Source organism: Triturus cristatus, chromosome 7 (assembly GCF_964204655.1).
Source record: "Triturus cristatus chromosome 7, aTriCri1.1, whole genome shotgun sequence".
Lineage (NCBI taxonomy): Eukaryota > Metazoa > Chordata > Amphibia > Caudata > Salamandridae > Triturus > Triturus cristatus.
In genome coordinates, this window is record NC_140590.1 from 125,544,045 (window position 1) to 125,572,005 (window position 27,961).

At 47.4% G+C, this 27,961-nt stretch overlaps 1 protein-coding gene across 5 annotated transcripts in view; it reads left to right on the forward strand.

The window, feature by feature from the left end:
- The window catches only part of LOC146809012 (sialic acid-binding Ig-like lectin 13), a 580,696-nt gene that overhangs the window by 158,317 nt on the left and 394,418 nt on the right, over positions 1-27,961 (forward strand). For 4 of the 5 annotated variants that reach the window (XM_085615802.1, XM_085615800.1, XM_085615803.1 and 1 more), the window contains exon 1: positions 27,048-27,225. The exons of the other annotated variant lie outside the window; for it this stretch is intronic. The gene's annotated coding sequence lies outside the window, so the exon portion shown is untranslated. Of the gene's footprint in view, positions 1-27,047; positions 27,226-27,961 lie in introns of those variants that run through there. 5 annotated transcript variants of the gene reach the window in all.

The window sequence follows — 27,961 nt, forward strand, 5'->3', positions numbered from 1 at the left end:
TCCGGTAACAAGAACCGTGAGTCTTTTATAGCATTGCTGCCAACGGCTGGGTGCACCTTAGCGTGTGTATACCACCGGGGCAGTAGGGTCCTGATTAGGGGTGGGCGGAATTTGCGTAATCGCGTTACGCAAATCTCCGCGAAACGGTAAAAATCTCCGCGAACACGCCAATAAGGCAGAAACATGTTGACCAAATTTTATTCTTTTCACTACTAGGGTTAACTAACCAAATTTGGTACTTAGTTATTACAACCCTTTTTAATTCAAAGCCGGGTTTACCATAATAAAGGATTTTGGTTGAAACCTAGACATTTTTATATTCACTCTGCACACCACTTTGCACCAACACACATCACATTCAATCGCCAGCTCCGCTGTAAACAGGCGTTGTAGCACACCGGGGAGGTATTAGACCTCCCTGGTGGGAGTCCAATGATGAAGCATGTCACCAACCAGGTTGGTGAGTGAGGGCTCTTTTTACAAATCTGATTGATTTTGTAGTATTGGCTTTCTTTCCCTTCTCATTGTAGTTTTTTCCCCTCATACTCTTTTGTTGTTTATTATATATATGCACATTATATTCCACAAACCTATCTGAGAGATGAATCCAGGGACCCTGGAGATAACCTGCATGTTTTTTTTTTCCTGCTGTCCCTCTGTCTACTGCACCAAAGAGCTACTGCATTGTTTTGAATTTTGGATTTGGTTGCCTTGCACCCCAATCTATACATTTCCATCTAAAAGCCGCATTACATTATGAGTTAATATAGCTCATCAATGGAATTCTTTTTTCACAAATGCAAATTGGATTAAAACTACTTTGAAAGGTGAAAAATAGTTCTTTTAGTTCAAACTTGTGGAAAATAATAAGCACAAATTCTCTGTGCGTGACCTTATTCTACCAGAGGCTCTGGCTCGATAACGAGTTTTCAATGAATATGTAGAGAAAAGGTATTCTGCTCCATGGACAAATGTCTTCGCTATTATGTTCCTAATGAACCAAGTGCATTATATGAAAATATAGTGAAGGCATTAAATTTGCCTGAAACCTGTGTTTTCTAAATGGTGGAGAAATGGACTTCAGCTGTGTTTTGGAAAACAGTGCAGGTGGAAAGGCTTTCAAACTCAATTAGCTGCTGCCTTCTGGCTTTGCTCTCAGCATGACACTTTGTTCAGTGTCTCCCAGTTCACATCGCGCCAGTCCAATGCATGCATTTATATTGTGTAACTTTTGCACGGTGCATCATACGGTTGCATGTAGCGCGCAAATGTCAGACCTATTGGCTTTGTCAATGCTTGCTTTTTTGAAAACTCAGACACACCACTGTTAGACAGCAGCATTTTTAAAACTGTTTACCTTTACTTCATATTACATGTTTTCAAAAAATAAATATCAAAAACTGTAGACTTGCCAAGGACAGACTTATTGGCTTTGCCAGTGCTTTTATTTCTACATGTTGAATACGATAAAGTATTCCAAGGTTTGTGAATTAACCTAAAACAATCTTAGAGAATAGTCAAAAAGAAATAAAGTGTTGCACCCAAACAAATGTGGCATTGCATCAAAGAAATTGTTTCCGTTCTGAAATTACTTCCCACCCAGCTTTTTTAAAGCAGTTTGATTGGAAAAACCTATTCTCCCATCATTTTATCGTTTTTAGGTCACGCATCAGCACGGATGGGCTGTCTGTAAGACCTGCTGTAATCACTTGAACTGAGTGTAATCCGGCACGCTGCTTGCTATTGGCTTATTCCTGCATCACTTTTATATCCTGTTTCCTTATTGGCTGGTGATCCCAATACATCACTTCCGTTTTTAGGGCAGAAACACCGGCCAACTACAGTTTCCTTACACTGTAGGTCTTTATGTATTTTTGGGGGTACTACTTATTTAAACCATTGTGCCCGCTTTACCTACAACCACCCACATATGTTTTATATACACTGCTGCCAATTACTTATTTATTACCATTGTGCATGCTTCATTCACACGCACATAGGTTTTAAGTGCATATCTGCCAACTACTCATTTATTCCCATGGTGCCTGCTTCAGTCGGACTCACAAACAATCATCAATAAATGTTTTCCAGCATCTGTGCACGCAGTTGGCCACCTTTGTATACCGTCTTGTATTGCTGCTTGCCTTTGACATTGTACAATATCTTGTTAATACTTGTTCACATCTCGTCACCTCATTTTTATTTTTGATTAATATGCAGTCTGTCACTGCCGTTTTGTAGCAGTCTAACACCTCCGGGTAATGTCTGCGATATTCAAATCGCTGACTGGCCACCTTTGTATACTGTCTTGTATTGCTGCTTTCATTTGACATTGTGCGATATCTTGTTTAGCTTCGTAATGGTTCACATCTTGTCACCTTATTTTTATTGCTGCTGAAATTGATTAATATGCAGTCTGTTACTGTGTTTTGTAGCACTCTAACACCTTTGGGTAATGTCCGCGCTATTCAAATCACTGACTGTTCAGCACTATGTAGAACTTCAAATGTATACAAAACAAGTAAGAGAGGGAAGGGACAAAAATGGAGGGACTACTCCTAATCCCCTTAAGATACTTTAAACAAACAAAAGAAGGAGTATAACCGGGAGACCGATCAAAGTCTCCAGAATGCTGGGAAAGTGCACAAGGCACGAAGAATTCTCTCTTCTGTAGCAGACCTCTCACTCACCAACCTGGTTGGTGACATGCTTCATCATCGGGGTCCCACCCGGATAGCCGAGTGCCATCCGGGTGTGCTTCGACACCTGAATTACAGTGGAGCGGGTAGTTTTTTGTGTGCAAGTGAGTGAACAGTGAGTTAAAAATGGGCCAGATAAACTCACTAGGAAGTTTTATTCTGGAGCAACTGGCCGATCTTAAAAACGTTGGTAGGATACCTTACTTGGTTAAATTGACCAATGGTATCTGAGAGTGAGGTATAGTGCTGATAAGTGCAGTAAAAAGGTCTACATGTTTCAACCTATGTGATAGTATTGTTAGGTTTTCGTCAGGACCAAATGACGTGACCCGGGGGGTGTACACACGCTAAGGTGTACCCTACCCTTGATCACTAAGACCTAACCATCTACTCACAGTCAGGTGTCCTGTTATCCCAATTGAAGACAGGTGAAATCTGTAAAAAACAAACACAACATTACAAGCAGACACAATGGTACGTATGTAATCCAGTGTATTGATGTTGAAAATGCTCCTTGTGCTCCCAGCAGAGTGCGTAGAGGACACACACAACCAGAAGATTACCCCTAAAATTGCAGCGATCAAGGTGCATGGGTAATCCAGTAGCCATTTCAGTTACTGAGAACTCGGTTATGACCCATTCATAACCATAAGTTACAATGGGTGTAAAATACCCCATTGAATGCCAATGCATTAAGTTTTATCCGCAGGGTATAGATTGTGCCTGTGGAAAACTCATACAGACCCACTCTCATCAATCATTCGTAGTGGGTGTTATCGCTCTCAAACATAGCCGTGAGGGCGTGTGTTACTTAGCATGCATGCTAAATTAACTCCGCGTAAGGATGTGGTACGAAAGAACAAGGAAGGAGAAAAAGGTGCTTACTGAACGGCGCGTAATCGCGTGCCTCATGGGAGTCAAGCTTGTGGTGCTGGCTCAGAAACACGAACTGGGGAAAAGGTAACACAATGACACGAGCAGTAAAATGGCTAAAAAAGGGGGCGCATTTGTTTAAAAAAGGTCGAAACCGAAATACGATGGGGCGCTGTACTTACATAGTGGAGCCAGTCACCGGCTAGTACGCCTACCCTAAGCGACCCGTTTCTACTCCCTGAGGGCTGCTGCAACCGAGCGTTTCAGCGGGATTAAAAGCGAAGCATTTCTTGGAAACGGGGCAGTGGGGGCGTGGTCACGAGTGTCATGTGACGAGCGTGTGTGTGTAGGACTACGCGGTAGGCATGGTGATATGTATACGCGATACAATCGTGCTTTATTAAACAAACAGGTTGCTACATCACGAATAAGGAAACAAACCTAACGGGAAAAAAAGTTAGTAACGCTCGTGAATAGCCGAACATCAAATGCAGTCCAATTAAAACGAACGGTATTTTAAATTCACGGAATGGACAAGGTAAACATTTTTATTACTGGGTGTACTTATTAGTCACATGTAAAGTTTATATTTTGAGTTACAAGTTTCAAAATGTAGTTAATGTTCATGACACTAACCCTGTTCGAAGTTCAAAAGGCAAAATATCAGCATTCCAAGACAGCCGTCTTTATTACAAAACCTAGATGAACGCTCTTGTCCGCTAACTCGCAGTTCCTTCGTTGCTGTCGGCCTCTGACAGAGCACCCCTGAAAAGTCAATCTCATTAGTAACGATTGTGCTTAGGGTTTCGTTCTGCTATTTGTGTTGAGTGATTTCTATTCTTTTGAACAACACACCTGCAGTTCAGGAATTTTATGCATAGCTGATACGTTTGCAGATTATGTGTGTGCTTTGAAAGGGAGTCTGTGATCTTTAGCAGCCAAACGTGTGACACTTCGGGTGATGCTTTTTGTTTGCGGATTTATATAGCGCAAACTCGACCGAAGGTATTGGAGCGCTTTACATGAGCACCAGTTACGTACACAAGTACACATACATTTTTTGCTAGGCAAGGGGAGATTAAGAGATTGGTCTAGAATCACAAGATGCTAAGCCGACGCTGAGGCTCGAACCTGGTTCTCCAGCTCCAAAGTCGGCAGCTCTGGCCGTGAGACCCATGCGTTGTCACAAATAACCAGCATTTACAATGCACTAGTTCTCACCTTTGCAAGACTTTGAGCTTTTGGCATGGTACATGACAATGCCTTTTATTTATGTGTTTTGAAAACCTGCATGCAGTGCCTTAACACTCACTTTGTACTTATACTGGCACATGCATCAACGTAGGCTTTTGCAATTCCTTAATTGCGATTATTAAGGATTCGCAATTAAGGAATTGCAAAAGCCTATGCATGTGGGAATCGCTATAAAAATAGCGATCCCTACACATTCCTTAATTGCGACTCGCAAATTGCGGGTCGCAATTAAGGAATGCCGTCCCATTCATTCCTATGGGCCTGGAGGCCCCTAGGAATGAACTGGAGATTGCATGAGCAATTTGCGAGTACCAGTAGGTACTCGCAAATTGCTCATGCAATTTCTAGGGTGCTAGGGTATCAAAATGACACCCTATTGCACTCTTGAAATTGATATGTGCACATATGTTGCACACACACATGCCCTAAGGGCATGTGTGTGCGCAACATGAAACTTTGAAAAATGCACAAAAGTGCATTTTTCAAAGTTTTTGCAAATTACCATGAAGATCAACTTCATGGTAATTTGCTCCCCCTATTAGCGAAATCGCTAATTTTTTTAACTTTAATGCATTGCATTTAAGGAATCTCAATTTGAGATTCCTTAAATGCAATCGCTATTTAAGTAATCGCAATTTAGAGATTACTTAAATTGCGATTTTTGCATTTGGGATGATGCATCCCAAATGCAAAAATACCGGTCGCAAAGGGGCAGATTCTGAGAATCTGCCCGTTTGCGACCGGTTTTTGCTTTGATGCATGTGCCTGATAGTTGTTAACTTCAATAGGTCTTGCGTTTCCAAAAGTTAACAACTATAAGTACAAAGTGAGTGTTAAGGCATGTGTGCAGGTTTTCAAAATACATACATAAAAGGCATTGTCATTCACAATGCCAAAAGCTCAAACTCTCACAAATGAGAAACCTATTGCATTGCAAATACTTGTTTAAATTGGCTGTACCACAGGAGATTTGAGAGACCACCATGGACCTATCACCCAGATATCTCTATTTTAAGCTTAATTTTTCACCAATGGCTGAACAGATTTACACCAAATCAGAAAAAGTACACATTCTGTAAAACGATCTTGCATTCTGACAGATTTAAAGTAATTCTCGTAAGAAGTTTTTTCTAAAACCATTTTTCAAATTCTGATGGGAAATTGCATTGAGAAAATGTGTTTTGGGACCCCCCTTTTGTTCAGCACTTGCTTGACAGATTACCCTGAAACTTTAAAGAGAGAAGCTGAGGTAGATGAACCTTTTTTTCGAAAAGTTTCATGAACATTCGTTAAACAACCTCAAAGTTAATACCAAAACAACAAACACTGTTGCCATGTAAACTCTGACTTAACTATAACTCCACACAGTCGACCACAAAAATCCAACATACACAAGTAAAGATATCACTTTTTAAAGGTTCAATAAGTCTTAATCTATAGGAATCAATGGATGCATGAAGTACCTGAGATATGTCAAAAACAAAGACGATGCAGGGCACAGGGGATGTGAGGAGCCAGAAAACACAGTGATGCGTCAGTTCCTTACTACACAGTGGAAGTGATATGTCGATTCCGTACTGGCAGAGAGGTGATGTTTCGCTTCCTTACTGCTGGGCAGGGAGGGGGTGCATTGATTCCTTGCTGACAGGCGAGGTGATGTGTAGATTCCTTGCTGGCAGGAGAGGTGCTGCGTCAATCTCCGGACATGCAGCCTCGGTTTCTTACTGTTGGCCAACGTCGATGAAGAGACAGCATTGAACTATGATGCTTTGGAGATTCAGACGCAATGTGTTGATGCGGCGAAGCAGGTGCTGCACCGATTTCACAGCCGCGACCAGGCGATTAGTAGATTCTTCAGCCGCAAAGCAGGGACTGTGTCGGAGCCGGTGCCATGGGCGTTGGTGACACGGTGCTCAGGACTTAGGCTGCATTTGATTTTCAGAGGCACAGAGGCAGGCAGCGATTTTTCAGCCACACTGCGGTGCTGCTTCAAGAAAACAGTTGCTGAGAGTCAATGCATGGATTTTCTCATCAGTTTGCACTTCCATGGCCCAGAAACCGGATTTGGCATCCCTTGTCAAGTCATGGCTCTCAGCAGAAGAGCCCAGCCACTGATAGGTAAAGGTACTTTGATGGCCCTGAAACTGCTTATCCAGAGGCAAGCACACATAAACCCTTAGAAAGCCTTTGATGAAGGATTCAGAAAGAAAAGTTCAATCGTTTCGCTCCCAGGATAGAAGCAGTAAGCAGCAGGCCAGCACAACAAGGAAACGGGCAGAGTGTCAGTCCCTCCTACAGCGTCCAGCTCTTCTTCTTGGCAGAATGTCCTTTAGTCCAGAAGTGTTCTGAACTTATGGTGTCACAGCTCCAGTACATATACCAGTTTCTTTCTTTGAAGAAGGCAACCTTCAAAAGAAAGTCTTTGTAGTGCACAAAGACCCTGCCTTTCCCTGACCTGGCTCCAGACACACTAGAGGGGGGTGGAGACAGCTAGGTGTGAGAACTGACACAGTCCTATTCAGATGTAAGGGACAACTCCTCCTACCACTCTAGCTCAGGAAGGCTCATCAACCCGGTGCTGGCCCATTAGGATATGCAAGGCACACCTTAGCTCCCTCTGTGTGACTGTCTAGAGTGAATGCGCAAGAACCAAACTGTCAGCCAACCCAAAATGGATTCTACAGACAGGCAGAGGCACAGAATGGATAAGCAAGAAAATACCCACTTTCTAAAAGTGGCATTTTCAAACATGCAATTTACAAAACAATTGTACCAAAAGATTCAATTTTAAATTGTCAGTTCAGAGACCCCAAACTCCAAAAATGCATCAGCTCCCAATGGGAAATTACACTTAAAACATATTTCAAGGCAAACCCAATGTTACCCTATGGAAGAGATAGGCCTTGCAATAGTGAAAAATTAAATCATCAGTATTTCACTATTAGGAGATGTAAAACACACCAGTGCATGTCCTAACTTTTAAATACACTGCACCCTGCCCATGGGGCTACCTTGGGGGTGATAAAAATGTAGTAAAAGGGAAGGTTTGGGCTTGGAAGTGGGTGCACTTGCCAGGTCAAAATGGCAGTTCAAAACTGCACTCACAGACACTGTAGTGGCAGGTCTCAGACATGTTTGCAGGGCTACTCATATGGGTGGCACTCAGTGCTGCAGGCCCACCAGTAGACTTTGATTACTAGGAAATCAAATATGTCAATCGTGGAGAAACCAATCACCAATACAATTTACACAGGAACACTTGCACTTCAGCACTGATCAGAAGTGGTAAAGTGCCAAGAATCCTAAAACCAGCAATAGCAAAATCAGAAAAATACAGCAGGAAGGCAAAATGTTTGAGGATAACCCTGCAAAAAGGGCCAGGTCCAACACCCATCAAATTCATCTGTGGTCCACTGTGTGCTCACCGAATATTCACTTCTAGACAGGCCACTAACAGTAAGAAGAGCAACAGTATTTGCCGACAACAGCAGTAAATTTCATTTTTCTTATGGGCTGTGTCCGCTCATAAGATTTTATAGTCCAGAGAATTTAGATTAAAGCCTGAAAACCAATGAACCCAATCTTCTGTTAGCACACTATACATCCATCCAGAGAGTGTTAATGAAGTTGGCTAATTGGTAAAAAGTGTAACAAGCAAAAATGCATTTAAAAACATACTGGTTAGCTCTATGGTAGATTATGGATTATCACAATGAGCAAACTATTGGGTTTGGGTTGAGATACAGCAATTCCTCTCAGAAGTGACAAATACAATTGGAGGATGAGTGTTAGACAATGTAACTGACTCTGGACATGGTCTGGGTGGGCTTCCATTTGGTGCCCCTTTGGTGCCACTAGAGCAGCAACTGAAATAGGCTCCTTAAGTAGGTCCCACCATTTCAAAATAAGGTTGTGGTGGGGAAGTGCTGAGAATCTACCCGATGGTTTAGCAATAGAAAACAAGAGATAGCAGGCTGTCAACAGAAGAGGGAACTGGAACCCAGACAGTACAGCCAAGTCAACCACCTTCTTTACTGAGTTTAAGTCTAAGGAATCTAAAATAAAGTATCAGAATTTGTTAAGAATAGAAAAAAGCAATAATATCAAGTTACACAAATAAGTTCTTTAACACATTTTAGTTGAAATAACAAAATAAAAATCACTATGGGGGCTGTTCCCCAAACAAACTTTGAAAGAAAAACAGTGCACAAGTGGTCAGTGGTCATTTATACCTTACCATTGTACGCTTTCTAAAAGTGGTCTGTAAACACAGACACACAAATCTCTCGAATTGAGTGTTCAAAATGAAATAAAGGATCATGTTTGAGAGTTAATATATTTATAGATGCAGATAAAGGTTCAACACTAGCATAGTGCTGATTAAAATTGCAAAAACTCCATATTGTATTATCTTTCTTTGGAGTAACTGAAAATAGAGTTTAAAGATAAGACATTGCATCAGCTCAAAGAATCACACAGACTCTATAGGTAGCAGTGCTTTATTCATCAGCTTCATAACAATCTGCCTTCAAACTCACTGGTTTACACTCAGAAAGCCAGTAGTGTGATTGCACATTGGGTTTGACCGATCAAGCATAATCCCTGAAGCTGAGTTATGAAATGCATGCAAACATTTTGTTTAATCAATTTAAATTTACCATTAGATGAGCAGTAATTTTACTAAAGAAATATATCATTAAAAAAATCAATAATGTTATATATTATAATAAGAGAAATTCAGTGTATAATAGATTATTTGCTTTCAAATAAAAGACTTCTGGTAGACAATATTCATCAGGGGCGCCAGTAAGCCAGCGCACAAGATGGCCACACTCTTGTGAGGCTCTGGCAGTCCGGGGACAATTTATGCCATCATCCTGCCTCATCAGCGGTAACCGGGGCTCCTGTGGAGTCTGAACTCCATTCGCCTACTTTAGGGTGCAGGGCAACTTCCCAGCGGTGTCACCTGGCAGAAGTTAATGCAGCTGATCACAGGGCCGGCGACTCATTCCAGTGCGTAACCTGAATACCAGGTGCGGAGGCCCGTCGACAACTCAGTGGCAGAGCTGCCTTCGGCGGTCATCCGCGATCATGGTCTCCGATGGTCGGGGAGTGCTACTGGCGGTCGGCCTTACCCCAGCAGAAAGCAGTTGGATCATCTGGGTGGTGTGCGGTCAATAGGGTAGCGTACCTTTACAGTGTATGCCGTACGCAAACCAGGCTTGTTGGGAGAGGCCGTTGTAGTGGCCTGCAAGTGTTCTGATGCACTAGCCACTCCCAGAGGGCTGGCTTACACCCATCTAGCACAGGCATCACAGGACATGTGACACTGATCATAAAAGGGGCCGGGGGCATGTGCTGTGGGCCAGTTCTACCCAGTATCTAATGGTGTTTGTGTGGCAATCATTTATGCATGAGGGCGTCGGACCCTACACCACTACAGCCTTGACCATTCTATGAGTCTGTGTATTTGGGCTGCGTTGACTCCAGGAGATGGACAGGCCTGAATTCATTCTCAGCTTGGCATTCCTAAGCCCACACGGGAGCAAGCTGGGTCCCTGAAGAGTGGGAGCCGACCTTAAAACAGCAGCAATTGTGCTCTGGCGTGGTAAGCCCAATGTGTAATTCTCCCCCAGCGGAAGAGGGTCTGCTTGCGCACCCCCACAACCGAACCACTTGTGGAGGCAAAGCGAGACCCTGCCCTGTCATACCTGGTGTTTCTTTCATCTTGCAGGTTATTATGTACTACCTGTCACTGATGGCGCCCTTCTGGACTGCTCAGATCATGGTGCAATGTGTAAATCTGACAGCTGCCAGTCCAAACTGCACTTTAGCTCCCTCTGAGCCCAGAGGGTGGTGGAGACTAGGTCAGAGATTACTGGCCCATTGTCAGAAATGCATTCGGACTCGACTGATGTGAAGACCTTGCTCTTGGAGATGCAAAAAAGTCTGACTTAAATCAAATCCAAAATTGATTCCATGAGCACCAGGATGGATGACAATACTTGCAAACTAGAGAAGCATGATGGGCGTCTCCAGGAGGCTGAGCAGCAAATTTCTACGGTCGAGAATAATGTGTCCACCCATGGAGACACTCCTATTAATATGGAGAAAGTCCTCAAAATAATAGCTGCTTAGAATGAGGATTTGGAGGCGTGATCCCTCAGCAATAACTTACGCATTTTAGGAGTGCCTTAATCCGCCGATATTGGCAAACTAGAAGACTATGTGGAGAAAATGTTAATAGTCCTGTTTGGAGCAGACTCCTTCTTGCCTCTACTCATCCTGGATCACGCATCGCCCTCTGTCTGCCTAAACCCCACCAGGGGCCCCTCAGCAAGTATTTGACTCTTTGCGTGAACATCCGGCTGCCAAAATTTTGAAATGGCACGCTTAGCTATCTCCTCTAGCACTGCTTCACTATGTGCGTGACTGGGCTAGATTCTGGGTCCACGACCTTAGTCATGCGACAATATCCTTGAGTCCTTGATGTGACAGTCAGCGTGCCAGCTCATTGTTGACGACGCACATGCCGGATATGACCAGTCCCTGCGCTCACGCCGGAAGGCGGAGCGCGTAGATAAATAAAGGTGGGTGGGCTGCGTTAGGCAGTCGGCACTTAATAGTACACTGGTGTGGTCTCTGTTATTTGCTGCGATAGTTTCCCGCGCGCAGTGCATATTCCCGCTAGGCCCAGGTGGCCCTCATATGCAACATTGGTGACGAGGGCGAGATACAATCCACACTCCACAGCGCTCCCGGCAGAGAGGAGCTACGGCATGCCCCACGCCTGCACCGGTCAATTGGAGGCAGGCCCAGCAGCACAGCATGAGTCCTGTACACTACCAAGGAGGCGGTGAAGCCTGGCACAAGGCACTAGCATAGCACAGGGGAGCCGGCCCCACATGTGGATTTCGCCATCCAGTGCCAGCGCAGAGCGCCACAAGGCCAGGCACTCCCAAGACGCTGCGGGTAAGACACGTACAGCGCGCATGAGACACTCACAGGATAATACCCCATCCTGCAAAGCACCAACCATGCAACACGAGGTCCCAGAGCTGTCCAGAAAGGTACAGCACTCTGCTAAGGGAGTCTACTACTTCAACCAGCCTGCCCCATGGGTGATCAAGGGGAAGGCACACAGGCCCCAGCTAGGACCACCGTACAACGACCCCCCACAGGAGTCCTACATCCTTTCAGTAAATCTCCAGATCCTGCCACCACGTCACCAAGGTGGCAAGTCTCGCTTGGTCGCCTAGAAAACTACTTCATTGCCACCCGAGAAACAGATGGTTCCCTCAAGCGCTCATTTCTCCTCCATTATGCAGGGGAGGAGATCTACACCCTCTTCAAACACCTCCCAAACACCGGACTGCCCGAGGACTATGCAGCGGTAGTGACTGCATTGAATGCACACTTTGACCCTCAATTGAACCCAGACTTCGGGCACTTCAAATTGAGGCAAGCTAAGCAAAATGAAGGAGAGTCTGTAGATTACTTTCATGCGAGGCTGAGAGAACTCGCTAGTACTCACCTTGTGGGAGAGAGTGGCAGAAGAAATCAGAGCGCAATTGATTCTGGGAATCCACAGCAAGGTCCTCCAAGGCCTTATCCTAAGGCAGCTGAAAATACCGATGAATGACATACTGGTGTTGGTACGGTACCACGATCTCTCGGTCGCGCGGGCAGAGGAGATGGACCTCGCACTGATGCGCAAGTCGGAGAAGAGCATCACGTGAAGACCGAGCGAGCCAACTCCGTCAGGATGTGAGACAAGGCCTACAATCCAAGAGGTCGTCCACCACCAACCCCCGAAAGGACAATGAGGGTATTGTAGGTACGAAGATCACCCCCAACAGTCATGTCCAGCTCAAGGGAAGACGTGCACCAACTGTGGAACTTCCAATCACTTCGGTTCCGTCTACAGAAAGAAGACGCAGCGAAAGGAAGGACGGCGTCCCAAGCCAGTGCGTAAAATGATCCACCAGCTATCGAGCACCTTGCTGTCTTCCTCGCCAGGGGGGAAGAAGAAGGAACAAACCCTCTACCACGCAGATTAATCCTAGTCTGATGAAGAAGGAGAGACATACCTTGTCTCGTTCACCCAAGCGCTGAAAAGACGGAAGTGTCCCCAGCCTCGATGCACAGTACACATAGCTGGGTCAGAAGTCAACTTAGTGATCAACAATGGGGCGTCAGTCACCGTCATGGGGATCCAACAATATAACAGACTGAAGCCCAAGCCGGAACTACGATCGTCGAAGACAAAGATCTTTGCCTATGGGAGCGACTCACCGTTACCCCTCTGAGGAAAGATGGCTGTGCCAGTGCGGTCGGAAGACACCGAAATCACCATGGACATCCACGTCATCAACCAGGAGGCAGACACTCTGCTGAGCAGTCATGCAGCAGAAGACCTGGGACTAGTGACGTTCGCCCGGAGAGTGCAAGAGGACCAGTCCAAAGAACTACTCAGCCAATTCGAGGACTTATTCAAGGGACTGGGACGGATAAAGAAAGCTCCAATTAAACTGCACATAGACCCAACAATCGCGCCAACATAGGGGATCCCTTTCCACCTCCGACCGCTGGTGAACGAAGAACAAAAGAAGCTAGAGGATCAAGGGGTCATAGAGAAGGTCTCAGGACGCACTCCATGGCTGTCCCCAATGGTGATCTCCGAAAAGCCTCGCCAACCAGGGAAAATAAGACTCTGCATTGATAAGCCTCCCTAACAAGGCCATTCGGCATGAGTGCCACATAACGCCGACCATGGATGATATAGTGGCTGACTTGAACAGGTCCAAGTGGTTTTCGAAGCTGGATCTGAATACCGGCTACCATCAACTGGTGCTTGACAAGGAAAGCCATTATATAACCACCTTCAGCACGCATCTAGGACTCCAAACGTCTAAACTTCGGAATATCATCAGCTGCCGAGATCTTCCAAAACGCCGTCAAAGAAGTCCTAGTTGGGCTACCCGGCCTACTGAACGTGAGTGACGACATACTCATCCACTCACAGACAGCTGAAGAACACTACCGGCATGTGAGGGCAACACTGAAGAGACTCCAGGACCACACAGTTACCCTACACAAGGATAAATGTCTGCTGTTCCAGCAACGTATAGAATTCTTTGGCTACACTTTCACGCAGGAGTGAATCCAGGTCGACCTCCACAAATCAAGAATGCGGAAGCACCTCTCACAGTGGCTGGAGTCCGCTGTTTCCTCGGGATGGCCACCTACTGTGGCTGTTTCATTCCTGATCTGGCCACCATAGAAGAACCTCTCCGAAACCTCACCCGTGCAGATGCCCCATGGCAATGGGGTCAGACTGAAAAAGCCGTGTTCCAAGCAGTCAAGAGTGCTCTCCTCAACCACACCACGCTGGTGTATTTCAACCCCTCCAGGCAGACGGAAATACTTGTGGACACCAGCCCCGTGGGACTTGGGGTTGTCCTGACCCAGGAGTGAGAGCCGGGATGGACGGCTGCCTTACCATATGCCAGCAAACCACTCTCCCTGACTGAAAAAAGATATGCCCAAATTGAGAGGGAAGCCCTGACGATTCGCTGGGCATGCCGGCACTTTCACTTATACATATGTGGGCACCCATTCAGGATCATCACGGACCATCAACCGCTGGTACCGCTGTTCAAGGGCTCAGCACCGCACCCACCGCCACGCATCAACCAGTGGGCCATCGGCCTCTAAGAGTGCAAGATGGACATAGCATACATGCCCGAGGCCAAAAACCCTGCTGATTTCCTCTCGAGAAACCCACTGACTGAAGAAGACATGAGTAAAGAACAAGAGGCTGACTCCACTGAAGCACACCGCAACATGATCTCAGCACTCACGTGTCCGCGGGCATTGACCCTCGAAGAGGTGGCAGCAGCATCAGAAGCAGACCCCGTCATTGCCAAAGTCTGAGCAGCGGTCCAAGGAGGACTTCGGCGTCAGTTCCTACATTCAGCGAATTCCTGGTCATGCCCGGAGAAGGAAAGCCTAATACACACGTTGAGGGTCAGAAAGGAGCTGAGTGCTACTCAGGGCGGAATCCTGCTGAGAGGGTCTCGTATAGTTATCCCAGAATCCCTCCAGTCATGAGCAACCCAGCTCGCCCACGGAGGGCACCAAGGAGTGGAAAAGATGAGAGCCTACATGAGGGAAAAGGTTTGGTTCCCAAGAATGGATGCCCGTATCGATGAAATAGTCTGAAGGTGCCCATCCTGTCAGATAACAAGCAGTGCCTAGAGGCCCGCACCAATCCTCACCGAAAGAATAGGGGAAAAGCTACTGGGAGAAGCTAAGTCTGGACTTCGGTAGTTTCCCAGACGGACGAGTCACCCTAGCGCTGATGGACAGCTATTCCAAGTACCCTATCATAGAAGCTATCAACGCTACCGCTTTCTCGCATGTAGGCCCTGTACTGGAGAAGGTGTTTGCCATGTTCGGGTGTCCGGAAGAACTCAGGAGTGACGAAGGACCCCCCTTTCAAGGACACGAGTTTCGAGAGTTCCTGCAACACCACGCCATGCGACACAGACGCATCACCAAGTGTCCCCAGGCCAATGGCGAGATCGAAAGATTTATGAGGACCATCAACAAAACTCTGTGCATCGTGATAGCTGAACACACCGATCTGAAACAGTCCCTGCAGAAGTTCCTGAGAGAGTACCGGAGCACCCCTCAGAGCTCCACACGTCAAGCGCCCTGGGCACTAATGTTCAATGGCACTCGCCGAGATGGCCTCCCCACCGCACAAGGATGGACACCTCCTCCCTTTGACGAAGATGGCACCCTCAGGACAAGGGAGAAGTGGAACAATGCAGCCAGTCAGGCCAGGGGAGCCATACACCGCCAACTGCACCGCGGGGACACCATCATCATGAAGGATGATTTCCTGTATCGCCGCAAAGCCCACTCACCCGCACTATAAAATATAACGCTCAAACACTCGCCTTTTGCGAGATTCACTCACCCTAGAGACACCGGTGGACGCCATTGCTGTTAGCGTTCTAGTCGCCTGCACTATATAAATGCAGGACACGCAAGCGCGCAGCGCGCGCGCGCAGCGGGCGCGCCGGTGGCGCGCCGGAGGCGCGCCAGAGGCAAGCCCGTCTGCGCCCGTCCGCGCCTCGGGCGCGCCTTGCGCCAGAAACGCTGCTCAAAATTGCACCGACAGACTATGCTACTCTAGAGATACCCTTCTTGAACTGGGGAACAGGTCACGGGAGGGACAGCGACAGGCATTATCTTGTGGCTTAATCAACAGCAGGTCACTTATTAAACACCATCAAGACATCTATAACCTTCTGGAAGATTTAGACCTTGACTTGCTGTTCGTTACTGAGACTTGGATTCATGCTGACTCCTCAGTAGAACTTGGGCTAGCTTGCCCCACTGGATATAAGATCATCCAAAAACCTCGTATATCTGGGAGAGGAGGAGGGGTAGGACTAATCTTTAAGGAACAGTGGGACTGTGCTATGCTACCGATTGAAGCCATAGCAGGCTATGAAATTATGGGCTTTTTTATACAGGAGGCAAAGGGGAGAGTGCTATCGGGTATGGTTTGCTACAGACCTCCGGGTGCGGACGCTAATCATCAGGCACTGTTGGATACCATTGTCGCCTTGACTTCCACACACTCCAGAATGCTGCTCTTGGGAGACTTCAACCTCTGGGAAACAGGGAGCTCTGGAAATCATCTACAAGCCCTGATTTACACCGGTGAGAACTGTGGCCTCCATCAGTTGGTTCAACAACCCACACATGTGGGAGGCCACATACTCGATCTAGTTTTCGCCAAACCCTCTGAAACCGAAGTAATTAGTATTACTCCACTAAACTGGACTGATCACTATTTAATACAGTTCAGGATTAGTATACAAGAGGATAAACGGGTTGTGGACAAACAAGCGCGTTTCAGGTGGGTAAGGGATTGGGCTAAACTCTCCAGGAGAGGAGCATCCTCCTTATTCCCACAGTCCAACCTGTTTGACCCAAAGGCTACACCAGAAGAAAACTATACTAGTTATAGTACTTCCATTAACTCAGTACTAGAAGGACACATACCTAAAAAAAAACTGAGAATGCGTTGTACTCCTTCGGCCCCCTGGTTCAGTGAGGAGCTTAAAGCGTTACGTCTTGTACGCAGACAGACGGAAAGAAGCTGGCGCAAACAGTACCGGGAAGCTGACAGAACAGCCTTAAAAATCATACAACTGCAATACAAGGCAGCCATTAGGGAAGCTAAGGCGAAATTCTATGCCAATTCCATTCTGCAGGCGCCCAATGGAACCAGGGCACTCTTCAACATCGTTAGAGACCTCAGTAACCCGGGCTGTATGGCCAGTACTATCCAGCCATCACAAAACTTGTGCAACAAAATTGCTACTTTTTTTGTTGAGAAGGTCAACAATATCGTGGGTGGTTTCGATCAGAATGCTATAGAGCCTTCCACGATTAGCGTAGACATCAGAAGAGAAATTACTCTGAGCCATTTCATCCCCCCTACGGAGGACTCTTTTCATGAGTTAGCTCGGAAGATTTCATCAGGATCACCCTTGGACCCCCTTCCGCACAAGATCTGGAAGGAGCTCGGACCGGCCCTATTTTCAGATCTGTGGCAAATTTGCTGCCAATCTCTGAGTGAAGGCATTGTGCCAAGCAGGTGGAAACAGGCAATGGTCACCCCATTATTGAAAAAACCTTCTCTTGATCCCTCTGTGCCGGCTAATTTCCGCCCAATTTCCCTGTTGCCATTTCCAATTAAGATCTTGGAAAAATTAGTCAGCAAATCCCTGTCCAACTTTTTTGAAGAACATCTGATCTTGGACAGGGACCAGTTTGGCTTTCGGCCTGGGCATGGGACGGAAACTGCCTTGATTACCGTTTTGGACAAACTTCGAATGCGTGCCGACAGTGGATGTTCCTCTGTGTTGGTACTGTTGGACATGTCGGCAGCATTCGACACGGTTAATCACTCAGTGTTGCTGGCAAGGCTAGAAGATATGGGGGTGACAGGTCTCGCCTTGGAATGGCTACGGTCTTATTTGACGGATCGTCAACAGGCAGTGACATTAACACCTTTTGTTTCCTCCTGGACCCCGGTTCGCCATGGAATACCTCAGGGCTCAGCTATCAGCCCTATACTCTTTAACGCCTATCTGAGACCCCTGATCCCTCTAATAAAATCTTACGGGATCGAGGTGGTTAATTATGCTGACGACATCCAGCTAATGTTCTCCCTGGAGGGAGAACATGCAGTGCCCATGAATTCCTTCCAGGCCTGCATGCAAAAAGTCTCAGAATGGCTGAGAGCCAATTCATTGCAGCTGAATGCCGGGAAAACGGAGTTACTACACTGCTGTGCAGCGAGACTGTCTAAACATCTCTTGGGTGAGTTCTGACTTTTGCCGGAAGACGCCCCGATACTGCCAGTAAAAACAGTCCGTAACCTGGGGGTTATGATGGATGAAGATCTCCAGCTGCAATCCCAGGCGAACAAGACCATAGGCACCTGTATTGCCCTACTTAGAGCTTTGCGCCAAATCCTTCCGCTCCTCCCTATTGAGACTAGATCTCTGGTGGTCCAGAGCGTGATCCTAAGTAGGCTCGATTACTGTAATTCATTGTTCTTGGGTGCCTCTCGGTACACTGTACAGGGTCTGCAAAGAATACAGTCCGCCGCAGCCAAACTGGCCTTGGGAAGACAACGTGACTCCTCAACAACACTGGCATTGAGGGACCTTCACTGGCTCCCGATCAATAAAAGGATCGAGTTTAAATCATTGGTCATGATGTACAGAGCCCTCCATAAAATTGGTCCTCCTCCTCTGTGCGATAGATTCTCATGGTACGAACCAAAGAGACTTCTTCGGTCCACCAGCCAAAGTCTGGCAGTGGTTACCAAAGTTAAACGCACTAAGACGGGAGGCAGGGCCTTCAGTACGGCGGCAGCCCGCCTTTGGAATCAAATCCCCCAAGATCTACGCCAAGCCACATCATTGCTGAGCTTTAGGAAGAATCTTAAAACATGGCTCTTTGGCAGAGATTAGAGTGTAACATTCTTGGCACTACGGCAAACGTTCCTACTGTCTCAGGTTTTCTTCTATAGTCTCTCAGCGCCAGGATGCCCGTAGGGCGACAGACAGCGCTTTAGAAGAACTTTATACAATACAATACAATACAAGGACTAGAGACCCGCAAGGAAGTTCCGGACTCGCTATGAGTCGGGAAATTGAACGGTAGTCAACGTAAAAGGGACCATGGTGACAGTTGGAAAAGAAGGGGAGACTGTGTCCCACAACATCTCATGGTTTAAGCCAGTGACCGGCCCAACCCCCTGCACCAAGGCAGCTGATGATCAGGGAGCAATGGGCGACAGCCACTCAGAGCCTCAAGCGGTAGAGGACTACCATCCAGCGCCTACCCTATATCCCAGGGCTCCAGAAGTGACTGAAGTGCCCCCGAGGTGAGCCCCTCATGCAGCGCACCAGTCCCGTACCCAGCCGAGGACAGCCCAGGTATGCCCTGAGGGGCAACCCCCAGCCTAGCACTCACCTGAGAGTCTTTGCCTGCCAAGTAAGTGAGTGAAGGGTCATTTGGGAGCCAGTCCAGGACTGAGTTGGGATGGGATGCCACAGTCAGCGTGCCAGCTTATTATTGCCGACGCACGGGCCAAATATGTACAACCCCTGTGCTCATGCCGGTGGGCGGAGCGTGCAGATAAATAAAGGTGGGCGGGCTGTGTTAGGCAGTCCGCGCTCAATAGCACACTGGTGTGGTCTCCGTTATTTGCTGTGACAGTTTCCCGCACACAGTGCGTATTCCCGCTAGGCCCAGGGGGCCCTCATATGCAGCACTTGATATATTCTGACACTGCCACTTAGTAATTAATCCCTGCACCCTCAGACTTTCTCTTCAGCTGCCACGTGGCACGGCCACCCTGTTTGATGAGGCTTTATTCATTTTCCCGGACATCCTCGGCACGATGGGGATGAACCCCGCTTCCTCACAGGCTCTACCCTGCGGGCTACCCTTCAATCTTGATGTTTGTGTTTCTCCTTCCTTCTATCGGAACTACTAGCTCTGTTGTTTTGCGTTTCTTTGTTTAGGCCATATGGGATGAGTGGGATTGTCTTCCTGACAGAAACGAGCGTCAGCGTGGGGGGCAGGAGGGGGTTATGTTTTTCTTGAATGGTCATTGTTGTGACATAATATATGTATCCTCTGTCATGCTCTAGTGCTTCAGCCCCCATGCCCTATGATCCAATACATCTCATGAGTACACTAGGCTTCTTCTTCCTCAACCTCACATGACTAGTAGAGAACGTGACGGTTCTACCCTTCCACACTCGTTAATTTACTGTATCATCTGGAATATTCATGGTTTAGGTGATCCACGCAAGTGCAGACATATCCTTGACATACACAGTATTCACACAACTCTGTTGGAGGAAATCCACCTGGCCCTTTCTAACTCTCCATCACTTAGTGCCGAAGGGGCTTCTTACAGGGTGTTTTCCTTCTAATCTTTATACACAAGAGATACTGCAATTCTGGTATGCAGCGGGTGCTGTATATACGACAGGGGTCCCTGAGCGATGACTGGGGTGGATATGCATTCATAAGAAGGAAACTTCTCTTGCTCAGCATTACTATTGTTAATTGCTATGGGGCAAATACCAACGACCCTGTATTTTTTGACTGCTTGTTCAAATCACCTTCATGGGACCTTTCCTGCTACTCTAGGGGGAATTTTAATTGTGTCCTTGCTGAGGGCCTGGACCGCTCACATGTACTGCCTAGTTATCGCAGCATTGCCTCACACCACCTCCACGACATTTTGGGGGACCATGATCTATTGGACAAATGGCAAATTTACAATCCTCTCTCTAGAAAAGGCCCTGTCTACTCAGGGGTGCATGGGAGCTGTTCCCTGTTGGACTACTTGGAGGTTTATAGAGGAGTAGGGCCCTGGGTATTGGAGTTTAAACACCATGCATGCACATTTTCTGATGCCTCTCCTGTATTGCTTACACTGTCCATCCCCTCACAAGTCCCTCTAGGTGCTAATTGGCCCCATATCCCACTTGGGATACTAGACCATTAATTTAAAGATGAGCTTGGGCAGGACATCTCTGAATTCTTTAAACATAACAAAGGCACAGTGCTGCTGCCTGGCACTTCTGGGAGGCCTTCAATAAGAGTGTTGTGCCTCGCCAAGGGTGTGGCAGCTGTGATCCCTTGGGAATCATCTATACCGATTGGAGAAAGTTCTTAAGAATTTAAAAACACAGCAAGTTGCTGTTGTGGAACCTCTGGTGGCCCACCATTTAAAATAGGTACTGTTGGAATATCAATATGTGGCCACTAGAGAAAGCCACTTCCATGGAAAATATGCCACCTCACGGGCCTATGGAGAGGGCTTGGCCTTGGAAAAACACTGGCTACTATGATCAAGCACACCTGGGCTGCCAACGATGTAGAAGGTATTCGAGGTGAATATGACCAGCTGCATATTGACACCCCTAATATTCTACAGGTGTTTTGTGCCTATTATAACTGTCTTTACACCTCCCGTCGAGTGGCACTCATCAAGGTGGGATCATACTTAGAGGATGTAGCACTGGGATGGCTAAGTGACACGCAGTGCACTTTTCTTGAACAGGACTTTACCATTGATGAGGTCTGTGAGGTGAAACAGCAGTTGCAGCCCGGTAAGGCACCTGGGCCAGGTGGCCTACCTGCAGAAATGTATAAGACCTACGCAGATTCTTTGGTGACTGTTTTGCTTACTGTTTCTAATGAGGCAAGGGGGGGGCAACTCCCTTCCTCTATGCAAGAGACATTATTTTTCATGCTGCTCAAACGTGGTAAGCCCCCGATCGTGGCAAATCTTACCGACCACTCTCGCTGATTAAATATGATGTTAAAATCCTCGCCAAGGTACTTGACAACTGACTGACTTTTTTGGTCTGTCCTTCCCAGTCTGCTTTCATTCCAGGGTGCCCTATCTCCTACAACTTACAAACATTGTTTGCAGTGATGAGGATATCGTTGTGGACCTGGCAGCAGCAGTATTTTTAGATTCTACTAAGGCCTTTGAATCCCTCAAATGGGACTATCTGCAAGCTGTTCTTCGCCAGATGGGATTTCCCCATGGGGCATATTATCAACGCCCAGCGATAATAATATTATCGCAGGCTATCTCTGGAATTTATTGCGCTGGTAGCGCTTTATTAACAACTCGTTTCCCCGGGGTGATAAAAATTCCAGAGATAGTGAGGTTATCGCCCTTTTGCAGGGAACATTGCCGGTTTTCCAACGATGTTCCCTGTAATACGGCGATAACCTTGCTGATACGACCCACAGGTGCATATCAGCATAATCCACCCCCTTTGTTAGGGATGGCTAAGTCAGGAATTTAGCAGACGTTAGATTTTGGCGAAAACTGCAGTTTTCGCCAAATTCTAACGTCTGCTAAAGTCATGTGGACTGCCTTGTAAATATTGCGATGTAAACATCAGCGATATTTGCAAGGTAGTCCATCCGGGGTACGCCCAGTAACGCCCAGTTTGCATCTCATTGGAGATGCAAAGGGAGGCGTTGGGAAAAAGGGTGCTAAAATGCAATTATGCATGTTAGCACCCTCTTGTAAATAGGGCGCTGGTTTTATCTTCGCTTTTTTGGCTTTGTAAGCCAAAAAAGTGGAGATAAAGCCCTTGTAACTATGCCCCCATATCTTTTTGTCCTGGATTGCATGTGTGGGGGTAAAGGCACAGGCCTGTGAGCGGTGACAGCCTACCCACGCCTTCCACGAGACGACTGACCCCAGATGTACTCCGCACTGACAGTGCGTCCTGCTACTGCCGTGAATTACCTGTGGGCCCAGGAGAGACCAAGCTGAGAGCCGCACGCAGGTGGCTAATGAACTTGCCTGCGGGGTGGATTGGCCCGGGCCCGAGTGAGAGATCGTGCTGATGCCTGCAGTAGAAAGGCAATGCCAACTCACCTGGGAGTTTTGGCCGCCTGATAGCGTGGTGAGAGTGGCAGGCATAACCCTATGAGCGCCCGAACGGGCGCGTAGCTGTGAGGCAGACACTGTGGCCTGGTTCGCACTGAACGACCTGGAGATCTGGTGAGCTGTGAGCGCAGGGGGGCTTCTGTGAGGTAGGAGCAGCTGCTTCTGTGGAGCGGAGCCTCACAAGGAGGGAGATGCTTCGTGGGGGGGAGGATCAGAGTGCAGAGAGCGATCGTTGTTAGCAAACTCAGTGTCTCAGTGTGTGGGGTCCATTCCTCCTCACCCCCCTTTGCCTCCATTTTACACACGCTCCCTCCGCATTGATCTGCACTCTCCATTGCCGCCCAGACAGCGATGCCACGCCACTGAAGAGCCAGCCATAACCAAACGCACTAGGACAAGAGGCGGAAGGGGCGACAGGCCCGTGCTCCCTGCCTGCTTTGGGAAAGACTTCCTTAGACACATGGGGCCTAATTTATGAAAAGTGATGCATCGCTGTGAGAAAACAACGATGCGTCACTTTTCATTGCGCCCTCCTCGCGACACCCATGATGCGTCATATTTACAGTATGATGCATCATGTCGCAAGAAGTTACAGATACGTCAGTATTTCAGTATATCTGTAGGCGCAAAAATGACGCTTTGCTGGAGTGTGTCACACAAGTGACGCAACTCCAGCAATGGGTCTTAACATGGACAAGTCTCATGTGAAATGTGCCTGCGTCAGTCTTACGCCTGCCATGAGGCAGGCATAAGATATTGACGCATTTGATTCCTAGAAGTGGCGCAGTGAAATCTCATAGATTTCACTGTGTCACTTCTACGACCTTTTTCTTGCGTCGGAACGCCCCCCCCTGCATACATTATACCTGGTGCAGATATAATGTGGCGCAGGGGTTTACAAAGTGACGCATCTACCTAGATGCGTCACTTTGTAAATATGGTGCAACAAGGCTCATTTCCTAAGCCGTTGGTGCGTCACATAAAGTGACGCAACGGCGGCACAAAAGTGACACAAGGGCTAATAAATAAGCCCCCTTGATCGTCTTGAGGACCAACAATAGTCGAGTGATAAGGGGGTCCCACTGACTGCACGTAACCTGCTGCACTGTAGCAGACCTACCCGGGCCCTCCTTTCTTGTTTTGTGGTGGAGTTGTCGCCGGGAACTTCATGCCCAGGCCCCCACCATGGGTCTAATCAGGACCACAATGCTCAGACACCAACAACATCCCGGCTGCTGCCGCTACACAGGACCTGCACAAGGGATATAGTGGTGGGGACTGCAGGATGTCGTCCGGGCATCCGAAGACATAGGCTGAGATGGTGCACTGCCTACAGCCTCTTTGGCAGAGCTGCTTGGGTCCCCCTGAGCACACTGCGATGCACACCTCCTGACATAATGGGCAAATCAGATGCCAAGCTTTCTTTTGAGGGCAGGTGCTGCGCCCGACAGGGGGAGCCGGCACAAGAGGCCGAGGAACAGGCCATGCAGACTGAGGAGACAGAAACACAAGACAATGACATTTGTGCACTCCTTCTGGAGGATAAAACCAGTCTGAAGACTATAGACACAAAGCTGGACCACCTCACTGCCCGTCTTGATCAGGTAAAGCAGCGATTTGACACACTCAATATCCGAATGAACCATCTGGAATCCAGGGTGTCGGAGGCAGGTGACATGCTGGCAGAGGAAAGACAACGCTTGTTGAAAATGAACAAAGTGCTGGAGATCATCAAAGCCAAAAAGGAATACCTGGAATCCAACTCCAGAAGAAAGAACCTTCTCATCATCAGGGTCCCGAAGTCCCCGGCGATATGCATAATGGAAGATTAAGTGGAGTCCCTGCTGCGTGAAATCTTTGGACCCGACCTGTTCCCAGTTTTCATAGTGAAGAGGGCGCATCACTCGCTTGGCCCAAGGCCGCCACCGGGGACACCGGCCTGGCCCATTATAGCTCACCTACTGAATTATCGAGACCGCGATGTGATCCTGAGGAAAGCAAGAAAGCAGGGAGAAATTATAAACCAGGAAAACGTCATCTCCTTTTTTCTGGAATTCAACCTCGCTGTGTAGGCCACGAGACGGGAATACCTGCTGGCAAAATGCATCCTCCAGCAGCTCTAAGTGCCCTATGCCCTCCTCAATGCGGCCAAGTTACGTGTCCCACGAGACGGCAAGATGCATTTCTTCACTGACCCCAAAGCTGCGCTATCTTCTGTTAAACAACTTAGCAAAACCAGAAGATCTCCGTCCAAATCTACCCGACCGGCGGAGGTAGGGCGCATTAGTGATAATGATTAATGGTACTTGTGACCCCATCACTTTCAGTGACCCTGCCTGATGAACCAAGCCCCGAACGGCTGCTGGGTCACCCTTCTCCCTGACACTATCGAATGCCCTGGGATGGCCAGAAACTAGCTGCAAAGGGAGCATATATTCACCCATTCCCCTTTTGTACCACTGCTCGGCCACACTGGTCCAAGTGACAGGGTTGTACGCCTGGTGGGACCACGGCCCCATGGGATAATTCCTGGACGAACTCTTTGTGATTATGGAGTGGGACTGCAGGGGTGGGTGGGTGGTTGTGTTGACTCAACCTGATTGAGGGTTTGAAGTGGTTGCATTTTTGAATTTTTACAGTTTTCCTTGGAAAGGATGGAGCTTTTGGGTTGGAATATCCCACCATTTTTGCCGGACCTTTCTGATTTACATGTTATTGTTATATTCCAGAGTTAGGCCCATCTAGTGAGGCAGCCCATTCCTTACATTGTCCTAGAAAATAACATTTCATCAGTGACCTTTTGCACACATTTGCATGCACGAAAATGTTGGATTAGTTTCTCCGAAACTACTTTGTTTATACATCCAGCTTCGCACAACATTATCATGATGCCTTGAACATCATGTACTAGAACTCTCTACGCACTAGGTACAAAAGTCATCCTATCTTCATCAACGGGGCAACAGCGCCATCTACATCACTAAACTAGATCGCAGATCATGAAGGCTGCTTTTTATTATAAATAATAGGCATCCCGATAGAATAGAGGAGGCACTTCTGCTGACACTGAAGGTCCATGCATGCTGAGAAATCACCGCACACCGGTCTGACATTCCATGAGGGGTGTCCAACACGAGTCCAAGCCAGGGTCCTTCACTCTATCCGATCAGGTAATGGAGTTGGATCGTCTCTTTGGGGATTCTTGGCTTTACTGTGGAAATGTGCCTTTTTAGGGTCACATCGGTGCAGGGTCACCCTCTCTGTCCACAGGTCCGTAAACCAACAAAATAGAGATTGAGACTGAAGTGGAAACAAAACATATGTTTATTAACGTTCATGAGCGGGACCACGTCCACCTGGCACCCTCGAGTGCTGCCGGAGGTAGCTCATTGAATACATAAAGCTTGAGGTTTTTATAGTTTCCTTTGTTGCAGAGTAAGCACATAGTTACAAATAGATGGTACAAGCTTACACAGAAGTAGTTATCGGCAAACAAGGGCAGATGGGTGATCACTTAGTCAACAGATTGAGTGAAAGAATAGAACCGTTTAAACAGCAGTAAATGGCCAACAGTGATAGCTTCAACCAGGTGCATTTTAGCAGTTACTGGCCTATTCTAAAATAGTACATTTGCTTCAGCTCAGGACAGAGGAGTTTGACTAAAGTAGATGACATAAGCAAAAGATGAAGGGTCAACAAGGAAAGAGGACTGAAAAGAACTACAGAACTACTAAAATGGCCGCTATAATTGGAATAGCTTCAGCATATGCTAACAGAAATAATCTCGATTTCCACACTACACCCGTACACACTCAAAGTAGGGTCCGCATCATAAGATTACTATTTTGCATATATGCCTGCAAATATTCATTGCTTCAGCACCATGGTAGAAATGTATCTACTGTTCTCTCTTTTGGTGCTTGTAATCTCCTTCATTTGCTTCTGCCATCTAATCATTGCAGCACTTGTGTTTTATACAAAAATAATGTTCGAATAAAGTTGGTTCAATAAATATATTTAAAACGTCCCACTGTGTATTCTGTATACGTCTCTGAGAGAAAGCAAGCACAGGTGACTGAGAGAAAGATTCTGCACTGTTTCCACAATCCCCGAGTGTATTCACAATCAGGAAAATTGGAAACCTATCAGAGAGAGAGCGTTGTTGCAGCGTTGTGCTACAGTAGGCGGGGCATCGGAGCACGCAGCCTGGTGCGGGGGATCAGCCAAACGGTGGTTGTTTTTGGCTGGCAGTCGGAGCTGAGGTTGAGTCCATAGAGCGCCTTATAATATTGTGGATCCTCCGCGGCAGACAGCTTCAAGAAAACCCGGCAACCGCACTGGATACATGACACAGTCTTGGTGAGCTGCTGAGAATCAACAAAGTGGTGGTTGTGTATGCCCGCAATACGAGGAGGGTAGCAAGGGTATTGCCTCGGTTGCTCCAATTGCACGTAGGCGGTTGACGTTAGGCTGGTGCAGCCGAGAGGGCTGTTCACCCCTCCCTTACACTTCTGAAGTTCGTTTGGCTGGTTTCCATATTTGGGAAGCCTGAAGTAAAGAAACAAGGGAAGCTGATTTGGGAGTTGAGAGGCGCTGAGAGGCGAGAGCCGGGCTGGTCCACAACCGTAGCCACAGCTGCAGTTTCAACCCCCTAGTTCTCAGGTGTCGCCAGAATAAGCCGGTGTCCGGAGTGGGAAAGAGGACCGGCGTTACTGCGGTTGATCTGGAGAGAGCCGCGAGTCGCTGCGAGTCGATGAGCGCTGGCGGTGCTGTGGTTCCTCTACAGAGAAGACAGCGGGCTGAAGGGTGCTCCTGTTCGGGTCCTCTCTCCTTTTCCTAGCTCCCTTGGCCTCATGAATATCTCTGACGAGCGTGGCGGATAGATTGCCATATAGTGGCAGGTTTAGGGAGGGGAGCAAACGGTCCTCATCATTGGTTCCGACTGCTCTATGCTTGCTCTCGCTTTCCTTTCTGGAAGGATTGTGCTAAAAAGCTGAAGAGTTAAGAGTCTGGGAGTTGTGTAGTGCTGTAAAGCATCGCGCTATAGCCACTGATATAGATATATATATATATATATATATATACCCAGGCGGGC